Raw genomic sequence first — 18082 nt, 5'->3', positions numbered from 1 at the left:
AGAGTTTTAGAGAGTAAGAGTTCTGTCTGAACTGATGGACCTCATAGTAAATGATCTTGAAATTCTTACTTTAAAAACTGCTTAGGTAAGCTTTGATTGTAGAATACCTACATTTTACTTGACAGCTATCTATAAAGTCTACTTGAAAATGTATTGTAGCAAAGCTATGATTATGCTTTGACTATGACTAATAAAGGGAAATTCTATTTTTAGAGTAGATATATCTAGGTTAGATAACAGAGTATTTCAAATTTTATTTCAGATTTCTCATGGGCAATCATGATTTAATCTAGCTTTGTTAGTAGCACAAAAGGCAGAGTATGTTGAACAGTTTGAGTAGTGTTTTGTATCAACAAAAGTTGAGTTGACTCATCAAGTGGTGTTCATGCTGTGTAGAATAATAGATGTGTAAAGAAATAGATGACATTATAAGCTCTTAAGAGGTCATTATTGGAAATTAAAGATTAGTGGAAATTAGGGATCTAACGGAGCACTGGATTGGCACCTAGGAAATCTGGGGTCTAGGACCAGTCTTGCTGTGTGACTTTGGAGAAGTCACTTGACCACTCTGGGATTTCATTTCCTCAGCTGTGAACTCAGTTGATTGAAGCAGATCATTGTATAATCCCTTAGCTTCAAGAATAGATGCTGTAAGTTATTTTTATTAGGATGGTTTTTATGTCACATGGCAACTCTGAAGAAAAATCCAGTCCTGACGTTTCTCTTATGTAGTACCATTCCCCATTGCAATTGGTGTGACTCTTCTACCTCTGAATCATCAGAGTAGGAGTTCAGCCCTGTTATTTTCTCTCTTTAAAATGTGAGAAGGAAAAGGCAAAAATAATGATAAATATGAACAGGAATTTTTGATATAATTGGAGGGCAAAAAAAATACTTGTTGCAAAGTAGTAAAAATACAAAACTTTTTACTTTGTTATTATGGGTCCCAATCAATTTAAATTGGGCTCAGAGGTATTTTGGATTAAAAATTCTCTAATGTCCTATTAAATGTATATTATTTTATTCATTTGAATTCCTGGAATCCAATACACTTCAGCAGGCAAATAAAATAAAATCTTAAGTTGCAGGTAGTAAGCAATCAAAAAGAGCAATAAACTTGGAGTTTATATTTCTAGTTTAATCTAGAACTAATTTTTACTTTATATTCTTCTGGAACATTGCTAGGTAATGGGGTGGGAAAGTAGACTGTTTTGAAAGTTTTAAATGTGAGAGTGGGAAGTATAAGTCTTAGTTGTTATTTAAATAGACATTTTTCAAGCTTTCCATTTATTTATTTACTTATTTTTGAAACTAAACAAAGTCTAGGTCAAGTTTGCAGCATTACTAATAAACCGCTAGCAAATTGCTCATTACACATCACTCCAGAAGGGAGATGATGGTGGTTGGGAGGCTGGCATCCACCTTAATGAAGTGGTTCTTAGTCATCATCTGTTGAAGTCCCAAGTGCCTCCTTGAAATATGTTACTATTGATTACTCCTATAACCATGCAAAATACAGAGTAAATCTCAATAAAAAAGAGATCTATTACAGTCAGCCTTGTTCTTTCCTGTCTGCAATCTCATACTTTCAAGTAAACAAAGATGTGGTTATTTGGACTGATGGCATAAGCCAAGAGCAGATGCTGGAGGAGACAATTCTTCACCATGGTATTTTCATTTGAGGTGTCAGATATCCAGATAACAATCACTTTCATGATTCATTCAGGTATCCCCAAATACATTTTGTATGCATATGGAGATACTTGAATGAAAAAACATTTACATGTCAGATGTACGTAGGGACACAACTTTCCTCAGAAAGCCTTAGTTTCTTCCCCCCTTTGTGAAATGGAGTCACATTATTTCTGGATCTGAGGATGTGCCCAGTCCCTGTTGTTTCCTTCCTAAAAATGAAATATTGTATACTCAAAATTTGGGAGAGTGTTGCCTCTGAGGTCTGTCCTCGCTCCAAGAGAAAGAAACCCCAGGACAACTAGGTATGTGTTTGTGAGCTCATGTCGGAACTGCGCTTGGAAGACAAGATAAAATGCTGCTTTGTAACATTTTATTCCCTTGCAAATATGAACAGAGTTCTGAAGGATAAGGTATCTGTTCCCCTCCCCAGTTATCCAGTTGTCTGTGAGACGGCTACAGCGTTTCCTGCAGGATTTTGTGAGCGAGGAAGATGACAAGTCTCGTTGGGCATGTTGCGTTGGGCGTAGAGCGAAGCCACGTGGGGGTCTCAGGCTAATGACCCTACACAGCCTCCTTTGGTTTGTTTTCCACTAAACACGCAACGCCTACCCTATAGTTGATTTTTGTTTCCTTCTAGAATCAATTTAGAGTTTGCTAGAGCAGAGCAGCTATGTTACAAAGAGGCTTTGGACCTAATCTTTTCCCAGGTTTATTACGAAATAGACTGTCTCCGTTATTCAGTGAAAATCAGTTTCTTTTTAATGATACCTTAAACATTAATCACGTTTATTCTCCAGAATAATTTGTATTCCATGTCCTCTTCCTTTAGAAATCCCCAGCGGGACATCCAGAGCACCCATCCTGTTCTTTCTGAGTCTTGAATTGGGAGTTAGCAATACTCTCGAAGGCCTGAAAGGGAAAGAAGAGGTAATCACATGTTAACAAATATATTATTAAATTCATGCTGTAACTCCGATGGTCATAAAGTCAATTCCTTTTATTTGTTGAGCAGCATTTAGGTAGCCCCCTCCCCCACGGCCCCCACCATTTCCATTCCTGCCTTTCCTTCTCCTTCCTTTCCTGCCTCCATTCTCTTCCTTCCTGTCAGCTTTCTCTTGTCTCCTCCCCTCCTCCTTCCTTTCCCTTTTTTATTCCCTCCCACCCTCCTTCCCTTTCTGCCTCTCCTCCCCGCCCTCCCACCCCTCCTTCCTTCCATGTATTCATTTAGCAACCATTTGTGGAGTCTGTCCTGTGATGGTCAGTGTTCTGGGCACACACACTTCACCCCTCTCTCTCAGGCCCTGACAGAAATGGGAGGCATTGGCAGCAGCCACCTCGGCGAAAATGGCCATCCACCCAACTGCTGTGTCTGTCGGTCTGGCTGAGAGACTGGTCGCAGCTCCTGCCTTTTGCCCTCTAGCGGGCTATCCCTGTTGGACCTGAAATGCAGACATGTCTCCTGGCCCTCTCTGAAGTTGCCTGGGTGTTTGCTGGCAGTGGCTTTATCTGTGAATTCTGTGGATGTTTAACCTCTCCAATTTAGACTGTGGGAATCACAATCACTCATGTGGATAAGCAAAGCAGCAGCGGTGTACTGTCTTCCTGCCTTGTGAATTTGTAAATATTCTTACTTGGCGTGAGACCTGTTGTATTTTTTCCAATCACTAACATAGTACATGTATTGCAAAAAAAATTAAATATGTCACAGATCTATAACATAGAATGTGACTATCTATACTAAAGCCACTTCCCAGAGACAATGCTGGCTAAGTTTGTGTGCGTATACCGTATTTATTTTCCTTTGCATGCATATACTAAATGTTTTTTTTAAAAAAGGTGTTCAGTCTGTAATAAGTGCCTTAACCCAGTGGGCGGAAATACCTGGGATAGAGGTGGTTTTATAATTTCTGCTAAATGTAACACCTTATTTATTTCTCGCCCTTGCTAAGTGGAATGGCAGTTTCTGTGGGTTGGGGGCCACTGGTGTTACCACGCACTCGATTCATTGTGGTGGTGTCTTGTAGTCCCTTTGTAGGTGAGCTGCCTCTTGCCTCCTGCAGCATTAATAATGCGCTTGGCATTCCAGTATCCTGTAGAGAGCCTGCACTCAGGTGTTGCCCAGTCAAGGCGAGCACCCTTATCTTGGGTGCTGGATGGGAGTGGTGAACTTCTCCCTAAGCAGAAAACCTCTTCTGTAGCATATTCACTCCAGCATGGCTCTTGAGACACTAGTTTTATCTCTTCATAGTGCCTGTGTGTGTCCTTAAGTGACAATCGTACGTCAGTTGATAGCCAGTTGTCTTCTTCCTAACGGGACCGCTTCTTACCATGGTTCCTGCCTCCCTCAGGAATGCAGGCGCGTGGCCTTACTTCTGAGACTCAGTTCCCTACCACCTTTTCCTTTAACCTTTGTTAACCTCACACGACCTTAGAGTTGACACCCTACCCCAACTTGACGCCCCCCATTATATCCAAAAACAATTTGCTGTGTTTCCAAAAGCCCTTATTCCACCATTTACCCAGTTTTTGTTTCCTTGCACTGCCAGCTGCTGAGACAGGCCCCTGGCTTGTTTAACTCAGTAACTCAGAGCCTGGGGTTTGGGGCACATAGTGGGCCAGAGAAACTAAGTAGCCGATGACCACTGAATGGACATAGGGTATCTGTCCATACCAAGGCTCTTTATTCTGGGATGCCTTGTGCTCTGGTCAGTTAGAAGCCCTGGCCTTTGGGTCATGTGCTCCTGGGGCCAGTGAGCTGTGCCAGCTTTGAGGCAGGACTTCAGTTCCCTTATTGTGAGTTCCTTCAGGGAAACTTGCGGGGGAGGGTCCCAGCCAGATTTATGAGTTATCTTGTGGATTGAGGGGTGCAGCTCTGGCCAAACCATTCCTGGCCCCCTTCGTGTCTGCTATTGTAGCTCTTCTCATAAGTGGAACACAGGGCAGGTCTAGATAGCCTGTCCTTGGGGTTAGTGGGTAAGAGTGTGGCTTTGACCTCAGGAGGATCTGGGTCAGTGTCTGGACTCTGCCACATATGACAAATGTGACCTTGGGGTAGACGTTTACTCTGTATGTCCCAGTTTCTTTATCTGTCAAATTAGGACAATAGTAGTCCCCATATCATAGGATTGTTGTGAGCATTAAATGAGGGAGTTGTTATATAGATTGGCACCATGGAAATGTTTAGCACCTGTTAGCAGCTTGGGTTACCATTTTCAGAATGGAGATAATAATACGTACATCTCATGGTTACTGTAAGCATTAAATGATGTGGTGTATATAAAATATATTGTGTCGGGCACATAGGGTACTCAAGTGGTAGCCCTCAGTGATAATGGCAAAATAACAATAGCCTCATCAGCAAGTGTGTTCAGAATGGGACAGAGATTGTGACCCTGAAGTCCAATATCAAACAGTAGTAGGCAAGAACAGCAACAAGTTTAGTCTGTCAACCAGGCAGTACTTTTTATTGACAACTTACATTATTTAACATCTCATTGGTTTATGAAATCATTGTCTGCACTTTGATCACAAAAATTAATTCATGAAAGTTTTGGTTGTGATTGACTATTGGACTGACTAGTTAAGAGTTGCGTACTCCTGGAACCTTTTTATTCGTTTTAGTGTCCACTTTTTAAATATAAAAGGGTACTATTTTCTTGGATTTTTATGAAATTTTAAAATTAGCTTAAGAATAAAGATATTAGATCTTGAGTAACATTAGAACCATTAGCTGGCATGTGTCTATGATCTCAGTATAGATGATGTGTAATAATTATTTTGGTCTCTCTCATTGGATAATGCCTTTATGTCATCATTTTTAACTGGGAAGTATACTGAAGTATTGTCACCCAAGCCATATGTTGTTCCAAAACTATAAAAGGAGAAGCCAACTGAAATGGAACATTTGATTCTAAATTATATCTAAATTAAATGAGGCTTATAGGAAAAACTTTTGACATTCTTTTCCTTTATACTTTGAACCAAAAACACATTTGAATCATTGGTGTATTAGGGAATTTCTTATCATCTGTTTTACACATTTGTTTTTTGCATACTTGAGACAAATGACATTACTTGGCTTAAGAATGTCTTTTATTTTAAAGAGTATACAATTCAAGTGACTGTGAGTCACCTTAGAAAGTAAATGTTTTTGAGCTCTTCTGGCAGTCGATCTCTGTCTTGTTATCTTTTCGCCCATGCCTGGCGTTGGGCATGCTCAGTGAAGATGGGAACTAAATTGAAAATGCAACAAGGGAATTGGAGAACTGAAAACGCCTTTGTTAGAATGCTGAGAATATGATGACTTTTCAAAATTTGCCTTTAGTATTACTGTGGCACAGTTTAAACTATAAATAAAGACATTTCAGTGAGAGTGATATTTTGTGTGTATTTGCATACCGTGAAACAAGTTCTTGTTCTGTCCTAACTTTAGGACGCTGATGGCCTGGAGTCTGTCTCTTCTTTCCTTCTGGCCTCCCTCCCCACTCTCCTCCTTCCCCATCTACTCTCTCTCTTCCCTGCCACCCCCTGCCTCTTTATGAGGTGGACTTTGAGTAAGGGCCTGTCTGTCCCAGCTCTCACAGCGTTCCTGTGTAGTGACTGGGCTACTTCTTTAGAGGACTTGGTGAGAATCCAAACTACCATCAGTAACTAGTCTAGAGCAATAATTCCACTACCCCTGCCCTTTTTCTGCTTTTGTGACTTGTATTCTGATAGACCCCTTTCCATACTTTACACACCCAGGGGAAGGAGCAGTCAGCCTGTCTGCTGCATCTCTGATATTGGTGCTACGTCTCTGATATTGACTTAAGTCCACCTCTTAGATGGTTTTGTCAGTGCCCTTTGCTATATCTTTTTCATAGTTAATTTGGGAAGAAAAGCATTCTGCCTCTATTAGCATCACTATTTTCTGGCAGAGAATAGTATGTACAGTTGCGTTTCACAGGGAAGACCCAGGCTCAGGCAGTTTAATGTTCTGTTTGAAATCAAGATGTATTCTCTTATCTGCCCATGCTCATTCGTCATGGCAGAAATCTCGCACTGTGACTCCTGAACTTGCTTAGTGTTCTCTCCAACAATAGACATTAGCCTTCAAAGCCTGAGAATTTGAATTTTTCTTCTCCAAATCATGAGTGTCTGTATTTTTTTTTATTTCTGTAATGTAAACTTAGATTTTCCTAGACAGAATTTCCCTGATCGATGTCTGTTGTTTATTTCTTCTTTTGTTTATTTATTGTACCTTGTTTTATTGTTTAGTTGAAGGAGAAAAACATCTGATCGTATGCTTTTGGGTTTTCAGGATTTTATTTTTTTTGACACCATTAAGTTATTGGTAGACCTTTCACGTATTAATGACATTAAAGTACAAGTATATTAAGATTTTTCCAATTTAGTCTGTAATCCTATGTTCTGATTAACCTTCTACAAAGCCTATTATCTACAGTAAATGAATTCCAATTGTTACATATGATTCTTTCAAAAAAAAAACCCCAATACTTAGCCATTTTACCAGTTTTGTGCACAAATATGTGTACAAATTTCCTTCTCTAAAAGGAAATTTGTTTATATCATTGCATTAAAATGTTTACAGTTTAAGTCACACATTCAGTCATAAAGATGAAGTTTGGTTTTAAGGAGGAGAATTATTTATAATCTTAAATTTTTTTAGTAGCATCTCTTTTCAGTGAATGCTGTTCTTGGCTATGTTTTCTGACTTGTTTCCTAAGTTAATTAGAATTGGAAAACAGATGTATCTTTTCTGTCTTCCTCATTGTCGTTCAGGGCCACCAAGCCTCCTTATCTTGATTTTCCTTCTCTCTTTCTCCACCCACCACAGCTAGCATTTCACCTCTGAGGCTGTTCCTCTTTCTTTGGTCTCTGTCAACTGAACAGATAGGCATCACCCAAATGTGACACAAGCAGGGACTGTCTGGGTTTGAAATGCCGGGTGTATAGGACCAAATAAATTCCAGATTGTTCTGACCTAGTAATGAACGCAATTTTTGTTTCTTAATCTTCAGAAGAAGGATAATTGTGCCTATGGGAAAGCATGTCGTCCTTTTCTCCCTGAGTAATTGCTGATGACATATGAATGTATTGTAGCCTCTTTTCATGTAAGTTTTAAATCACAGGTGTTAGTCACTCTGGCTCATGTGGCAAAGCTGCCATCATTCCTTTTCATCAACCCCAGGAACGTTATTGATGACTGTTCTCTGCTCAGAACTGTGCCATATTTTGTATATGAAATCATGGAGTGGCTAAGATGGAGATGTAGCAGAGTTTACTTTATTAACTCTTTGATTTTACGGAAGAGAAAATTGAGACCATTTTTCAGTTGCCTTCATTTAACATATTTATAAGAATATAGCAAAGATATTTTTCTATTGTTATTCTTAATATAGGCATTCTTCATGTAAATAAGATATTTATGGAAAGGAACCAGTGCCTTAAATCGCATTAACAGTGATCAGCCTACCATACCTACCCTAGTCAGGGAAGACTTGCTTCATCTGGGAACTGGAGGAGCAGACCTTGCACTTGGGAGTTTCCTAGGCGGCCCTGTGTTTGCTTTTGCTCGTTTAATACTTCACTTGACAGTCGTGTCCTGGTCATCCTGAAAAGACAGGGCTCCTGCCTTTGAGAAGCACACAATTAATCTGCCAGAGTTATTATCTGATCCCGTATTTCTATAAATTTAGCGTTCGACTGGGCCACAAAGGTTTTTTGACAGAAATTCCCTGAGGGAGCTGAGGAAGGCATATCAGCACTGCATTAGAGTTTATGAAATGGCATTTCCCCCATGTCCCTCTGAGGTAATTCTGCACTATCGCCTGCAGTGCCTGGGTTTAGGTTACAGTTCACCTGGCTGGGCTGACAATAGGGCCCCGCCCTGCTGGCCCTGCTTAGGGGCGTGAGACAAAGTCATCACTCTGAGAATGTAGGGGGACCGGCTCCCCATGAGAGCCTCCTGTGTGGGTCATGTTAAAAATGCTAAGCGCTTAGATCAGCCTTAATTTGACTGGAAAAGTGAACTGGTTCCTTCAGAGTGAATGTAATGTGTTCAATGCCTATTTGAGTCTTTGCTGGTTGGCAGAAGGAGAGAGGAACCCTGAAGTACCACAGGCAGTGTTCCAGTGAGCAAGGAGACCTTTGTCACCAGCTCCATTATCTTTTTGTTCCCTTTCAAATTTCTTATCAACCATGTAGAAAAAATCTTATTGACATGGGATCACGCTGAGTTTATATGATCTTGAAGTTTCATTCCTTAGTCCTCTCTTCACAGTTTTTAAAATAGTAATTACTAAGTTATTTCCATTTAATAGGCTGTGTTAGGAGTCAGGCCAGTCTATTGGCCTGTGGAAAGCGCAGCAGGAATCTCAGCTGAATTCCTGCTCTGTACTATAATAGTGGCTTGAATCACCTAGAGAGACGTCAGCCTCCTTGTCTGAAGGTCACCTCTTCTTTACGTACTATACATGCCTCAGCTCTCTTTGGGTGAGCCTCCTACTTATTTTTTCTGCAAAAGATTTACCTTTTGATTTGGGCATGAATTATTCTGTCCCCAAAGCTAATTCATCTGTGTTCTGTGACAATTTATTTATTGAACAATGTGCAGCAATTTCTTTACTGAACAAAGCAAAGAAATGTATCCATTGAACAAAGCAAAGCAAAAGCAGCTTGCTTTCCTCTCAGCATTTTATTTTACCATAGCTGAAATAATGCTCACAAAGAGAAAAGTGACGTATGCACAGTTAAAGAGACCCAGGCTGGTCTATGGGTGCTGGATGGTCTCTTCCTAGATCAGGACCGGCGTTTCTTTAAACTCAGTTTTAATGAGGCTTAAAATGTCCACTAATGATATTTTTCTTTTTTCTACTATCCTTATCGCAGCAACCTTGTTAGCAATGATGGTAAAATAAATTACAGTGAGAAATGCATGTTTTTGTTTGTTTGTTTGTTTTTTAGCAGGGGTTTAGAAACGGGAAAATCTTAATTGCCCGGGGAAAACATCACAGTAACTTAACTATGTGAATAAACATTAAGTGGAAATGTTCATTCGAGCAAGAACTGGGACCATCCTTTGAATCTATAACTTGATGATGTGTACCAGTCTTCTCCTATTCTACCCTTTTACCAAAAATTAAAACATCCTATGATGATTATGTATTTTAAGTGGTCCCCATCACTTAATTGGTGGTGGTATTTCAGCCAACATATTAGCAAAAAGTCATGATACTGTGTCTCCTCCACCCCACATTTTGATTTGTCATTATTCCATTGCTTCTGCCTGTTTGGGGGAAGGCACAGTCAGAGGGAATCACAGCAGGTCTACTGTAAGCTGGGGAGTCTTGTTGCCAGATAGGGAAAGTGAGCGCATTACCCTGGATGGTGAAATTCACTCACCTTAGTGGTCACCAACTGTCACAAACATGTGGCACTGAGGTTCTATGCTACGCTGACTGGCAGAGGAAGAACTTCTGGTCAGTAAGACTTCGTGGCGTGACCCATCTGGTAAATGACGGCTTCCCCTAAACCACTTTCTCCATTTCAGCTCTAGGACTCGGTAGTCCTATTGTGAACTTCTGCTTTTAGTCAAGAAGCTGCACCGAGAATTGAACTTACTTCCTAGTACCCAGGTCTTTCTTGTGTGAAATAAGCAGGGATCTAGCTTCAGTTCCTGGTTGGATTTCAGATAAGCACTGTATAAACTGTCCACACCTTATATGTCCCATGAAAAAAAATAGATTCTCTCTGCTTCCATAAGATGCACAATTTTTGATTTGACTGTTATAATCAAGCATAAGTTAGAACTAGTAATGTTGTTGGACTGAAAATAATGCTACTCTTTCCTTTTCTTTTTAGATACTATATACTCAATCCAGGATATTACATTAATTGTATTTATGATGGACACATTTTAAAATCATGTGTTAATTTGTTTAACAATAGAGCATACATATTTTTATTAAGCTGTTGAGAAACAGGGTTTGGGTACTTTTTCCTGAGTTTCTGAGTAAATTTAACCATAACAAGAACTGTGGGTGAAATGTTAACATCATGCAGAGATGACATTGTGTGACCCATTTGGTTTTTGGCTGCATTTTACATAGATTGTTTTACATAGCATATTATTCCTAGTTTATTCAGCTTTCTAGTTTGCCTGGGTTTTGCTATACAGAGTTTAATTTTGCCCAATAGGAAATCCCCATCTCATTTCTTGAGGCATTGGAGTAAGTTAGGCGATGTTAGCACAACCCCTGGAGGGCACTCTAAGAGATCCTCTGAACTATTTGGGTATAGCTGGATAATGCCCGCAGCCTGTGTGCCAGGGTTTGAAGGGATAGGACTGCAATTCTCTCGTACACTAGACAAAGGTGCGAGTGAAGGACTTGTTTCCTGTGCATGTTGTTTTGTTTTCCACTATTCAAAACCGGTTATCAAATCTCCCCTCCCTGGGTCCTTGTATAAGAGTTGCAATACATAAAAGGCATCACTGGTGAACATACCAGGACTTTGTCTGACTTCTAGCTGTCCCACTTCACATTGTGAAAATAGGCCTGGCTCCTTTCAGTACCAGAGACTTTGCATGACACATTCTTCTTCATGACACATACTTCTCCCTGCGGATACCTGGAGTGGACGCTGTTTGCCCTGAAATGAACAAGATGATTTTCCAAGGTGAAAGTGTAACACACCAGGGGTTGGCTGATATTTAAAAAACATGACTGAAAGCAGTAGACATCTCACCAGGGCAGGACACAAGAGCTTTTTGACAGTGATTACCTCCTAGGATTTGATGTTTTATCGACGGCTGATTATGTCAACTGGAGTTGTTTGTTATCAGGGTGTGCTCCCCTCCCCCCATGGGGAGAAGCCCCTACTAACTGTCAGCCTGGGCAGTGGCAGCACATGGGTTCAGAAAGCCCTGTGCCTCTGCCCAGGTGGCCTCTTAGGGATGACCCATGTCAACAGTCAAAGCGCTCAGGTACATGGGCGTTTGCTTTTCAGACGTGTTACAGCAAGTCATGGGTTTTACTTTGTCAGAAAGTTGGAATGTAAAGCAGTATGGTCTAATGAAAACTCTTCCTTGTAAATCAAGAACTTTAATTTTTATTCTGAAATGTATCACTGACTAATTCTTTTTTTTTTTTTAAAGATTTTATTGGGGAAGGGGAACAGGATTTTATTGGAGAACAGTGTGTACTTCCAGGACTTTTTCCAAGTCAAGTTGTTGTCCTTTCAATCTTAGTTGTGGAAGGCGCAGCTTGGCTCCAGGTCCAGTTGCCATTGTTAGTTGCAGGGGACACAGCCCTTGTGGGAGTCAAACCAGGAACTTTGTGGTTGAGAGGACACGCTCCAACCAACTGAGCCATCCAAGAGCTCAGCAGCAGCTCAGCTCAAGGTGCTGTGTTCAATCTTAGTTGCAGGGGGCACAGCCCACCATCCCTTGCGGGACTCGAGGAATCGAACCGGCAGCCTTGTGATTGAGAGCCCACTGGCCCATGTGGGAATCGAACCGGCAGCCTTCAGTTAGGAGCATGGAGCTCCAACTGCCTGAGCCACCGGGCCGGCCCTCACTGACTAATTCTTAAACCCATGAGAAGTTATTTAGTTTCTTTCTGCTTTGTTTTTTTGCCCAATAATACTAATCCCAAATCTGAACACTTCCGCAGTGTTTATTATTGCAGGTGCTGTTCTGGCTACTTTGTGTGCATTACTGCATTTACTCCTCAACAGCTCTGGGTTAGGTTCTGCTATTATCCCCATATTATAGATGAAACTGAGGCCCAGAGAGATGAAAGAGCTTGTCCAGGGTCACACAGCTGATAAGTAGTGAAATAGGATTTGAACCCAATTAGTCTGGCTCTAGAACGTCATTCTCTTAACTGCTGTGCTGTCCTGCCTCTCCGAAACATGTGTATAATGTTCCCTGGTTCCTTTGTATTTGGTTTGATTGTATGACTGTGCATTCACCATTTTATGGAAGGTGTTTGAGCCGTTGACCATGACTGCTGTTTCTCTGGTACTTCCATGTTTTGAGTGGCCTGCATGAGGCACCTTGTCTGTGTTATCTGGGACTTACTTTGTGAGGCAGCATGGGCTCATACGCAGACATCCAAGTGCACAGAGGCACCACATAACACTTGCCATCCTAGAGCTGCCACTCACGGAGACCACCATGGTCATGACATCTCCAGGACTATGCAGTATACAGCCTGTACAGCTGTGCACCCAGCCCTTCATAAGCCGATGGATAGTCTTACTAGAGAGCTTTCATGAACATATAGAAAATTAATATATTGTACCTATGATAATAGCTCATAGCTTATAAGCTCACCTTAGTGCATCAAAGCTGCCTTTCATGAACTTCATGTGCGAAAATGTCCATTTGAAAGCAGCAGATAGCAGGTAAATGAAGAAGCTATGAAGCTGTAACAGAGGAATCAAAGTAAGTACCTGTACTCATTTCTAATTTACATGGACATTAGTTGGCCAGACTATGGATGTTACACTTACAAAATAATCAGCTGAGCAATTTTGCAAATTATGGACATCACCCAATAAAGTAAAAGCCAATTTAAAATGTTTTAGCAGTCATTTAGCTGCAAGCCAACAAAACTCATTCACCTATCAAATTTCAGGGAGTCCTGGATACTCTTCAGTTCAATACCAGTTGTAGTTCAATTCAGGCAACACTTGGAAGTCCTCAAGACAAGGACAAAATACTCCGTGCACAAATTGAAACAAAGCCCTCAAACTATTTTATCAATTAAATATGTTCAGAATTAAGTAGGTTATGTAACATTTATACTACTTAGTTTTCAGAAATAATGCATTAATTGGCTGAAAAAAACCACTTTTGTGAGCTTTAATTAGAAGTCAAAGCTTAATAGTCTGTTGAAGAGTTATTTTACAATAGTAAAGTGAAGTTCATTGTAACCTACGGTGAGTCAGTGTGGTGTGGGTCTGTGTTCGGGTGGCTATTGCTCCGTCTATTACAGGAGAAGGTGGAGCCCTGGGTTTGCCATGTTGTGTGGCTAGAGTTGCAGTCTCTCAAAAGCTCAAAGCAGCAATAATCATGGCTGTCCAGTGGTGTCGCCTGCCTCTGACTGCACAGTCACACTCTCCCTTACTGCTATGTCGCTCCTGAGTTAGAAGGTTGACTAGTAAAGCTACACAGTAAGTGGCATGATGGCAGGGAGTTTTGTCTGTTGACTGCTGTATCCCCAGGGCCTAGAGCAGAGTCTGACTCCCGGTAGGTGCTCCGCCATCACAATAAGTGAATTGAACTGTTTTCTGATCCGATTGTGCACTCTCTGTACTCAGGAGGCATAGGTAGGTCGTGCTCGTTTCCATGAACAGCTTTACTTTATGTGACACCTTGTAATGCATCAGACCCCTTTCATACTGTGCCCCTCTTCCACTCAGCCCCAAGTCCCAGCTGATAGCCATGTACCTTAGGTGATTATAGCCATTCAAGTGTTATCTATCCATTAAAATTCAGTGACCACCTGTGCAAAGCATGACAGTATGGAGCACAAACCCAGGAGTATTTTCGTCTTACGAAACTAAAAGAAATTAAGATTGTAATTCCAAAAGGCAGGCATTCCTTTAAAGAAAACTTTTCCTTCTTTCATCTAAGAGCACTTTATTAGCACGTTGCGTACAGATCACGAGAATCTTCACGAGGGATTTAAACCCCACCGTATGCAACGTGTTAGCATAAGAAAAGCAAAATGTGATGCTCATTGAGCATGGTGACCAAATTAGCATTGTTGGGTTAGCTGTAATTGAATTCTCAAATTTTATGTACTTGTCAGAATTAGCCCTTGATATATATTAATATATATTATAGACTTTAAAATAAAAATAAATCAGTCTCCTAGGACTTCTAGATTTTCAGCAGTAATTTGTATGTTTTGTAGCAATTCTAAAGAGTGCCCATCTCATGGATAAGGAAACTGAGGCAAAGAGAGGTTACAGGAGCCCAGGCATTAACTCTCAGGTATAAACTGAAACCTCATAATTCCATGTAATTGTTTCCTTCTGTTATACTATGTTTACCAAGAATCCTCATTAAGCGCATAGTCAGCCGTTAAAAATCAAAGATAACCAGAATGTCTTAGTACCACTTATACATACATCATATCTTCCCTGCTGGTTCATCTTTGAGAACTCCCTTAGAACAGGTTTTCAGAGAAGGAAAGCCCTGTCATCTTATGAGGGATGAACATGCAGAGGTATGTTCACAACATTTTTTAACTTAGACCATCTGCTCACATTCACTTTTTTTTAAAAGATTTTATTTATTTTATTATGATTATTATTTTTTTAAGGGGGGGGTGCAGTTCATAGTGGCCCATGCAGGGATCAAACCGCAGCAACCTTGGTGCTACCAGCACGACGCTCTAACCAACTGAGCAAACCAGCCACCCCCACGTTCACTTTTGTAAAAAGAGTGATTGCTGCAAGTCAGGCAACCATTAGATTTGCAGTTTTAAATACTACGTCTGCTATCTTACACTAGGCTCCACCTTTCTGCCAAGTGATAGCTGTGGGGTCATGGTTTTATTGTACTGATCATTGCCCAATTGAATATGCAATGCTTGGTGGTTTTACAAATGCTGAAAAGAAGTTGCTTTGTCTTACATAGGGTCTTAAGGTCTTATGGCCTGATCCAAGGAGCCTGTGACATTTCTAGAGCTGAGGTTGTTGACAATCATAATGTTGAAGAAAGCTGGATAGAAGACTAATGAAGAGAAAATATTGGTGACAGTAGGGAGTATTTTCAAACAATACTGACATGGAATTCCAGGAGTGAACCTAATTAAGTGGAAAATGGAAACTCAGTAGATTTCTTTTCTATGAAAACAGTAAAGACTATACAAGAAGAACGAGATGCTCTACGTTTTTTGGAATCAGTGACATGTGCATTCTGCAGGGTTTTCTTTTTGAAATTATCATTTTTTTTATTAGTTTCAGGTGTACAAAGCAACACACTAGTTAGACATTTTCAACCCCTCACAAAATGATGACCCCCACGACTATATTCCCATGCTGTACTTTACCTCCTGTAACTAATATGTATGTATGTGTGTGTGTGTGTGTGTGTGTATATATATACATATATATATATATATATATATATATATATATATATATATGTATATATGTATATATATCATGTTTCCCCGAGAAAAAGACTGGGTCTTATATTAATTTTTGCTCCAAAAGACACATTAGGGCTTATGTTCAGGGGATGTCATCCTGCAAAATCATGCTAGGACTTATTTTCTGGTTAGATCTTATTTTCGGGAAAACACATTTTGCGCATATATATATATATATATATATATATATATATATATAGTTATATATATAATTATAGTTGGTATTCAATATTATTTCATATTAATTTCAGGTGTACAGTGCAGTGGTTAGGCATTTATATAATCTGTGAAGTGATCCCCTCAATAAGTCCAGTGCCCATCTGGCACCCTACGTAATCTTTGCAACATTAGTGATTATATTCCCCATACTGTATTTCATATCCCCGTGACTATATTGTGACTACTAGTTGGTACTTTCTAATCCCTTCTCCCCCATCCCCACACCCCTCCCATCTAGCAACCATCAATTTTTTTTTTATGACTTTACTGATATGTGGGGTATAAAACTGAAAGCAACAAAGGAATAAGACAAACAAAGAAACAAAAACTCATACACACAGACAATAGTTTAGTGGTTACCAGAGGGTAAGCGGGGAGGGGTGTGGTTGAAGAGGGTAAAGGGGGTCAAATATACGGTGATGGAAGGAGAACTGATGAACACACAATGTGATATATAGATGATGTACAGAATTGTACATTTGAAACCTGTGTAATTTTACTAACCCCAGTAAATTTTAATTTAAAAAAAAATCTGCAGGATTTTCAGTGGTGAAATAATTCTTATGACTTTATCCGGGAATCCCAGCGTATCTGTAGGGAAGATGTAAGTGTTAAGTACCCGAGCTTTGGTTTCATGGTCTATGTTTGGGTAGACTGCCTGTAGTGAGGTTTGAGGACCAGGGATTATATTCAGAAACTGTAGCTCTATCTAGGGTGCCCCTGGAAGCTTCCATTTTTGTTTCCTCCTCCCTTGAGTCCAGCGGGCCTAGGCTTTGGTTCCCGTCACTGAGGCACAACAATTGAATCAGGGGTACCAGAGACCTAATGGGATTGTAATTAATCATTGTCCTCTTTTCTTTCTCTCTTCTTTTTAAACTGCTGTTAATCAAGCAATGATACTTAGTAAATGTTTGAAGAGGTAATTTTCTATCAAGCAGTAATAAGAGGAATTCTGTCTTTGTACAGTTTATACTTGTTTTGGTAAATGACTACTCTCTTGTAAAACTTGACAGGCTTAATGTGTATAATGAATATTGAGATTTTAGTGCTTTTAAAAATAGCTTCATGTAGGAGGTTAGTGTGCTTGGTGACCAATTTGAGAATTAAAAAAATAAAATTGTATCAAAGTAGGACTTAATTTAAACTTTAGTTTCTTTCTTTTAACTCTCAACATCTCCAGAACAGTTATTAGCATAAAGGCTGAATGGATTCACATTCTTTGTGTTTAATATGTGCTGTTAAAATTCAGTGATGATTCTAAATACTTGCTTAATAATCCTTAAACCCAGTCTGAAACTCGAGAGGGCTTAAGCATAATTCATTATTACAAAGCCAGTCAGCAGTGACTTGTTTAGCAAAGAGTATTTTGCATTGGTTTTTATCTTAGTCCCTTTCAGAAGCACCTGCAAGTTCTTTTCAGGAAAAATCATCTATTCATATTTTGAGGATAAAAATAGAAGCATCGAATGTTCCTTTAGTGCAGGATTGGTGGGAGATGTTTTGTTGGTGCTGAATATTTTTTATTTGAAAAGGCATATTAACATTGCTCTCACCGTTGTTCTTCTTACCCTGCTGAGCCCTGACAGGCTCACCCCCACAGTGCAGTTTTCTCTCTGCCTTACAACGTCTGTGTGTTCTGCTGTCTTATCTGTGGTCTTCCTTGCCCTTCCATTCCTCTGCCCTCCCTCCGCGCTGCCTCTTTTCTGTGCTTTCTCTAGGATCTTGATCCTGATTTATAAATCAGGGCCACTTTGATTCATTTTTTCCCCCCTGACCTCAGGACCCTGTGACATGCTGCTCCATGTTCTGTTGTCCTCCTATGTCAGTCTCTTATCTCCCCTTTCTGCTCTCTTGGTTGATCCACTTCCTATGACCTAAGTGTGTGCATCCACCAGGGCTCAGGCTGGGCCATTTGGTCATCTTTCACCTGGGAACGTCACACTCACACCTGGTTCCAACTGTGCTTCACCATTAATTAGTATCTAAACATTTATGCC

General features: G+C 40.2%; 1 protein-coding gene across 15 annotated transcripts in view; it reads left to right on the top strand.

The window, feature by feature from the left end:
• Positions 1-18082, top strand: part of FAM110B (family with sequence similarity 110 member B) — a 140207-nt gene that overhangs the window by 28892 nt on the left and 93233 nt on the right. For 11 of the 15 annotated variants that reach the window (XR_016021721.1, XM_088799412.1, XM_019718186.3 and 8 more), the window contains one exon: positions 2525-2622. The exons of the other annotated variants lie outside the window; for them this stretch is intronic. The gene's annotated coding sequence lies outside the window, so the exon portion shown is untranslated. The remainder of the gene's footprint in view (positions 1-2524; positions 2623-18082) is intronic. 15 annotated transcript variants of the gene reach the window in all.

The sequence above is a fragment of the Rhinolophus sinicus genome, chromosome 7 (assembly GCF_057876585.1).
Source record: "Rhinolophus sinicus isolate RSI-liver-muscle chromosome 7, RSI-T2T, whole genome shotgun sequence".
NCBI classification, from domain to species: domain Eukaryota; kingdom Metazoa; phylum Chordata; class Mammalia; order Chiroptera; family Rhinolophidae; genus Rhinolophus; species Rhinolophus sinicus.
The sequence above is the reverse complement of the archived record's forward strand: the minus strand, read 5'-3'. Positions and strand labels throughout refer to the sequence as shown.